The following is a 7879-nucleotide window of genomic DNA, read 5'->3' as shown; positions in this document are numbered from 1 at the left end:
CGTAATAAAATAAAATAAATGATTTAAATGTAAATTGATTTACATTGTAATAACACTAAACTGAATTTGCTTTCAGTCTCTTAGAACTACTTTTTACTTTTTTTTTAGAACTACTAGAAATATTTTTGTTATATGCTATACTACATCTAAAATGTATTTAAACAACATTTTGATGTTGACATTTTGACTTCAAAAAGATGGCAGGTTCATAATGTTACTTTTACAGAGATTGGTAGGACTATTAGTAGAATCTGTTCACCTTAGCAATCTTTCTTTATGTATGCCAATGGTGACCATTCAAAAATAGGGAAACATCACTTTTTAAGTTTTTTCTCCAAAGTTTGCATGTCTGTATAAAAGATATCTTATTTCCCTTTCAGATATTGGGTCTTAACAAACTTTCCTATTGGCATCTTAATTTTTAAGGCCCTATATGGTTCAGTTCCAGACAGATATGAAATAGTTTTGAGATATGCTATACTATATTTAAAACATATTCTAAACAACATTTTGATTGTTTTTTGGATTTTTTTTTTTTAAATCTTATTTGTACTATAGGGTCATTCCGTGTCAAATCAAACAAACTTCAGAAACTTCCCCGGCTCAAATTTTTGATTTTGCTAATATGTTTTAGAAAGAAAGATAAACAAGTATAGTGATCAAATCCAAAATATTAAATGTCATGGATGAATATTTACTGAGTTATCCACTATTTTTTAGCTAGGGGTCAAAATGGCAGTTTTTAACCAAATTAGAGGGGGTTAAAATTTACTTCAAAAGGTGGCAGCAGAATAAAGTTACTTTTACACAGAGATTGGTAGTTCTGTTAGTAAAATCTGTTGACTTCAGCAGTCTTTGTTACATTACGTGCATTATGGTAACCATTCAATAATGGGGAAACAGCACTTTTTAAGTTTTTTCTTTTTTTAAGTTTGCATGCCTCTAACTCAAAAAGTATGAAATATATCTTATTCCTTTTTAGATACTGGGTCTTAACAAACTTTCCTTTTGGCATCTTTAATTTTAAGGCCCAGTATGGTTCAGTTCCACAGATATTTACTGAGTAATCTATGGAGCTCATATTATGACAAAACTTTTTGAATTTGAATTGTACAAATTTGAATTATTGACAAGTGTCATTTCACAAAACTGAATATTATGTGGTATTTAACATAGTTCTGAATTCGATTTTTTTTTAAACTTGAATATTGAACATTTGAAATTGAACACAACTGAATTTTCAAATCGCAGATTTTCAAATAGACATGTATTTTCAAACAGCAGATTTTTGTTCTGATTTCTAAGACTTCAAATATTCAGTTTTTAAAAATACAACTTCAAGTTTTCAAGATGAAAAAAAATTCGGAACATCAAATTCAGTGTTCAAAATTCAAAGCGCAGAAATTCAGATCGTACAGAAAGTAGGTCAGAGGTTATGCACAGGGAAGAGTAGATGATCTACGAAAAGTCGAATGAAGCATTTAATTTCGTGGGAACATCATATTAACTCGTGGGAGCGTGATAATATGTCGTGGCCACAAGATGGCAGTGTATACATAGTTATACGGCATATACCCACTTTATCAGTCGGCTTTGCGTAAAACGAAACTGAAAGCAAAACGCGCACGCGTATTCAAAGGCAATTTTAATACCCGATGTTTGGAGAGCGACTCCCCAACAAATTAGACTACATACATATCTAGGCTGTTATTAGTATGCGGGCTATAAAATGTTGTGTTAGTTGTCTATAGCTTTGTATCATACTTGAGATCTCTTGACTTCAGGTTCTGAAAGTTTTGCCGACGAGGAATTTTTACTGGAAGTGCAGATTAAAGGGTGAATATAACATATTTCATTTCGGCTTATTGATAAACTATTACATTTTATAGTTAAGGAATAAATCATTAACGCAGTTTCATTTGAAACACAATGAACACAACATGCTCATTTATCGTCACAAACTGGGGTAAATACATTAATAAAGTAAAAACTTAATTGGCATAATTGTCAGGCGTTTACAGTATTTGCAAAATATTTTAGCATATTAATAATACTAGCATAATTATACAGAGTTAATTAAAGCACTACACGAACTGAAAGGGAAATAAGCATATAAAACAATAAATATAGCCCATAAATATAGCCCTAACCAGTTAATATAATTATTATAAAATTAGGCCTATTGTATTAGCCTACTGTTTAATAATAATAATATACAAATATGAAATATAAAGAACCGATCCGTTAACAGGCAAGCGGTGCTCCTGCAGCCAAAATACTGCCACTTACGTCTCTTTGCGTCAGGCGCCGCCAGAGATAAAACATATGTTATGTCCTTTAACCAGATTTTTAACAACAAATATAACATTTGTCGGTAGTGTTGAAAACGAAGATCATGTAATGGAATTCTCCTAGTATGATCAATAATAATAATAAAAAATTACAGAAATGTGCCTGACATGAAGACTATTCATGGGACTATGAATTATAAATAGAAGAACACATATAGTACATTTCTGTTCATTTTTAATGAAATCAAATGTGATCTTGTTGTTTGCAACTATAGCAATGTCTTTCCCAAAACAGCACAAATCACTTCAGGCCTTTTCAAACGGGACGCGGCAGTCGCGAGTGTCTAGTTCATTTTCAATGGGAGCGGCGCGGAGGCGAAGTGCAAGTTTTGCTCCTGCACCCAAAATCCTGCCGCTTCCACGAACACGGCGCTTCGCAGCAGGCGCAGCCAAAGATAATTTTTTTAAAAATTCTAAATCTTTTTGTGAGCGGCAGCGTCCGCACTGTGACCGCGTCGCGAACACCGCCTCAACTGCACAAAACCCTTCCACTACAAGAGAAGGCAGCAGCCGCGCGGCGATTCCGGCATGTCATTATCTTTACAAAAAGATCTTGTTGCCATAACATATCATACTCCCACGAGTTAATATGACGTTCCCACAAGATAATATATTGTGGCCACGGCGTATTATCACGTACCCACGAGTTAATATGTTGTGACCACGGCAAAACTAGCCTAAGTGAACCAAACATGCCCCCTCGGTCACAGTAAATGCTTCGTTCGACTTTTCGTAGATCATCTACTCTTCCCTGTGCATAACCTCTGACCTACTTTCTGTACGATCTGAATTTCTGCGCTTTGAATTTTGAACACTGAATTTGATGTTCCGAATTTTTTTTTCATCTTGAAAACTTGAAGTTGTATTTTTAAAAACTGAATATTTGAAGTCTTAGAAATCAGAACAAAAATCTGCTGTTTGAAAATACATGTCTATTTGAAAATCTGCGATTTGAAAATTCAGTTGTGTTCAATTTCAAATGTTCAATATTCAAGTTTAAAAAAAAATCGAATTCAGAACTGTGTTAAATACCATATAATATTCAGTTTTTTTAAATGACACTTGTCAATAATTCAAATTTGTACAATTCAAATTCAAAAAGTTTTGTCATAATATGAGCTCCATAGTAATCCACTATTTTGTAGATTGAGGTCAAAATTGCAGTTTTCACCTGAGATTCAGAACCAAATTACAGGGGGTTAAAAATTACTTCAAAAGCAGCATGATGTTACTTTTACACAGAGTTTGGTAGTTCTATTAGTAAAATTTGTTGACTTTACCAATCTTTGTTACATTATGTGCCAATGGTGACCCTTCAAAAAAGGGGAAACAGCACTTTTCAAGTTTTTTTTTCTCCAATGTTTGCATGCCTGTGACTCAAGAAGTATGAAATATATATTATTGCCCTTTTAGATATTGGGTCTTAACAAACTTTCCTTTTGGCATCTTTATTTTTAAGGCCCTATATGGTTCATTTCCATATAGATATGAAATACTTCTGTGACATGCTGTACTACCATGCTATGATGAAATTTTGATGATATTTACAGTATGTCACAAAAGTGAGTTCACCCCTCACATTTCAACAACCATTTTAGTTCTCAAGGGACAATACTATAGAAATAGTAGGATATATTTTAGAGTAGTCAATGTGCTGCTTGTATAGCAGTATAGATTTATTGTCCCCTGAAAATTACTCAACATACAGCCATGTTATCTGGCACTGCTGGGCATGGAATTGACCAGAGCTGCACAGGTTGTTGCTGGGATCCTCTTCCATTCCTCACGGAGCTGCTGGATGTTAGACAAATGGTGCTTCTCCACCTTACGCTTGAGGATGCCCCACAGGTGCTTAATGGGGTTAAGGTCTGGAGACATACAGTACTTGGCCACCCCATTACCTTCAGCTTACTCAGCAAGGCAGTTGTCATCTTTGTGATGTGTTTGGGATCGTTATCATGTTGGAAAATTGCCGTTCAGCCTAATTTCTGGAGGGAAGGCACCATGTTATGCTTCAGAATGTACAGTACATAATGGAATCCATAATGAACTGCAGCTCCCCAGTACCAGCAGCACTCATACAGCAGACCATGTTGCTACCACCACCATGCTTGACTGTAGGCAAGACACAATTTACTTGGTACTCCTCACCAGGGCTTCGCCACACACGCTGGACACCATCTGAGTTTATCTTATAGTCTCATCAGACCACAGGACATGGTTCCAGTAACTCATGCTCTTGGACAGGTTGTCTTCAGCAAACTGGCTTTCTTGTGAGCCAGCTTTAGATGAGGTTTCCTTCTAGGATGACGCCTGTGCAAACTGACTTGTTGCAGTGTGCGGCGTATGGTCTGAGCCAAGGGCGTAGATTTGCTCTGGACATTGGTGGGGACCTATGACTCCAAATTTCTTAAATTAAGGAATAGTGTAATGTTAAAGGAATGTTTAATAACTGACAAAAAGATAGTTTAATAAAGATAAACACATGCCATTTAAACAGCAATCATTTTATTTCACTTTTTCTCAGTGAATGCATTTTAAAAACTATTTGTGCGAAGTGGATTGTCTATTGGTGAACTGTCAATAATATTCTAGCCATGGCAATATTAGTATGTAGCATATCAATTTCTTAACGTTAACTGTTGTCGTTACTTTGATGGACTTTGATTGATTCACTAGCGAACTTGAAGTGACTTACACTTTTCTATGAAAAAAAGCTCCTTATGTCTAGGTTCTTTTTTTTTCTTCTTTTTTTTGCTGCCGCCATCCTCACATGTATGTCACCCAACAGACCTTCTTGCACGGGAAAAAAAATCCACTGCATTTGACGCTGCTTGTTTCTGAACGCAGCCATAGCCTCTCACGTGATAGCAGGGAAAGGCACAGCCAATCCACAGTTTCATTTTAAAATCTTGTCAAGCATAAAGTAAAATTCAGACTACAACACTTAAAAAAAAAATAAAGGTTCTTTATTAGCATTGATGCTTTCATGAAGAACTTTGAACATCTATGAAACTTTCAAATGCAGAAAAGATTCTTCATAGTGGAAAAAGTTCTTTAGATTTGTAAGATGTTCTTTAAAATGGTTCTTTTGAAAGTTTCTTCTCATCAAGGAACTGTTCACTGAAAGGTTCTTTGGGGAATCAAAATGGTTCTTTATGGCATCATTGCAAAAATACCCATTTGGATCCTTTATTTGTAAGAGTGTATAGGTCTGAGTCAGCCCTCAGGCTGATGTCCTCCGCTTATGTAATTTGTAGAAGTGTCCATCATACTGAGTGAACATGGGAATATGAACACCACACCGCCAAGCTGGTGTTTCATGTGCCACCCTGCAGTGTCAGATGTGTTTAGTTTAGAAAAGACCCACAGTTTCTCAACAAAATCGCTTGTGTATCAATAAAACTTAAGATGTGAAGAAACTTTCTTGGCTGCTTTCTTTGGCATTTTAAGATATTTTACATGACAATAGAATAAAACCCTGAGCCATTTTAGCTCTGCTTCATTTGTTTGATTCATACTGTGTGATGAAGCTAAAGACTCTAATTTTACCAGCTTTTCTCCCTCGCTTAACACAGTGTTCCCTCTGCGGATTTAAACTAATATTGGCTTGTTGGTCACTCAGCGCTCTTTCATCGCTTTCGTCTTTCATGGCATTATCGTTTTTCCCATCTGCATGCCCTCTTTGTCTTCGATCCCTCTTCTCTCCTCTTTTCCGCACCAACGTTTTGAACACCGTTTGGCAAACAGCTTTGTGTTATCCACCCAATCATCCGTTCATCCATCCATCTATCTGTCTGTTCATCCATCAATTACTCACTTTGACAGCTAGATGACAGGCACCTGCGTTTTTCTTCTCAAAAGTGCTCTATACACTACCAGTCAAAAGTTTTTGCGCAGTAAAATTGTAATGTTTTTTAAAGAAGTCTCTTCTGCTACCCAAGCCTGCATTTATTTGATCCAAAGTACAGCAAAAGCAATTCAATTTTTTTATGTTAAAAAACTGAGTAGAATTGATTTTCTCCTGTCAAAGGTTTCTTTGATGAATAGGAAGTTCAGAAGAACAGCATTTATCTGAAATAGAAATCTTTTTGTAACATTATAAATTTCTTTATCATCACTTTTTTATCAATTTAAAGCATCCTTGCTAAATAAAAAGTATTAATGTCTATAATTTTCATTTGAATGGTATAGTGTGTAATGTTAAAAAAACCTTTTTTATTTCAGATAAATGCTGATGATTGGATCTTTCTATTCTTTAAAGAATCCTAAAAAAATACCCGTTTTAAATATTGATAATAATTACAATAAAAATGTTTCTTGAACAGAAAATCACCATATTAGAATGATATCTGAAGGATCATGTGACACTGAAGTAACTTAAGTAATGATGCTAAAAATGTAGCTTTGATCACAGGAATAAATTACATTTTTAAAATATATTCAAATAGAAAGTAGTTATTTTAAATAATAGAAATATTTCACAATAGTATTGAGAGAATTATTTAAAAAAAAAAACATTAAAAATCTTACTTTCAAAAAAAATTTGTCTGAAAGTGTATATGTAAATATATATTTTAAGTAAAAAAATGTTTAAATAATCCTGAAAAATGTACATTTTCCACAAAAATATTAAGCAGCACAAGTATTTTTAACCAGAAATGATTAAAGAGCACCGAATCTGAATATTAGAGTGATTTCAGAAGGATCATGTGACACAGAAGGCAGCTGAAAATTTGGCTTTGCGATCAAAGGAATAAGTTACATTTTAAAATATATTCAAATGGAAACATACATTTGAAATTGTACTAATATTTTACAATATTACTGTTTTTACTGTATTTTTGATCAAAATAAAGCAGCCTTGGTGAGCATTAGATATTGAAAAAAGTAAAAATAATAAAAATAATGAAGTTTAATATAATATTTAACATATATAATATAATATAATAAATTTGAGTGTGTGGTTGTGTCCTGCATCCCAGTCTCATTGCTGAATTCTGTCCCTCTGTTTAGGAGCTTTGATTTCATGGGGGCTGATTATTTTTCTTCAGGTCACTCAAGGATGAAGCCAAGGAACCCAAGATTGTCTTCCTTTCAGCTCCATCACAATGGAGCCACCCCCGCCAAAGTACCACAACCTCTCCCTCCTTCTCCAGAATCCCTCTCACTCCTTTCTCTTTCTTGGCGCTTTCTTGGAAGCTGGTGCCATACAACTTACTTAAAGAAGGACTTAAAGCGATGGGATGAATTCAGGCTTTGAGAAGGAGGGGTCCCAAGCTTAAGTCACCTATCTGGACAGAATCACACCTGTTTTGTACCCATCATGATATGTGATCTTATCTACCACAGCTCTTTATCTTTATCGCTCTTTCAGGTGTCCTGTTTGAGGACATCTGAGTGGTGTTGGTTTCTGGTAGTATTTGGGGTGTCAAAAAGCGTAGGGACGGGGGTGGAGAGGGCGTGGCTCACTTCTTGTGTGCCATTGTAGAGGCCAAAGAGAGTAAACCCTCTACAGTTAAAGAGGG

This window comes from Garra rufa, chromosome 6 (genome assembly GCF_049309525.1).
Source record: "Garra rufa chromosome 6, GarRuf1.0, whole genome shotgun sequence".
Lineage (NCBI taxonomy): Eukaryota > Metazoa > Chordata > Actinopteri > Cypriniformes > Cyprinidae > Garra > Garra rufa.
Note: the sequence above shows the minus strand (reverse complement) of the source record.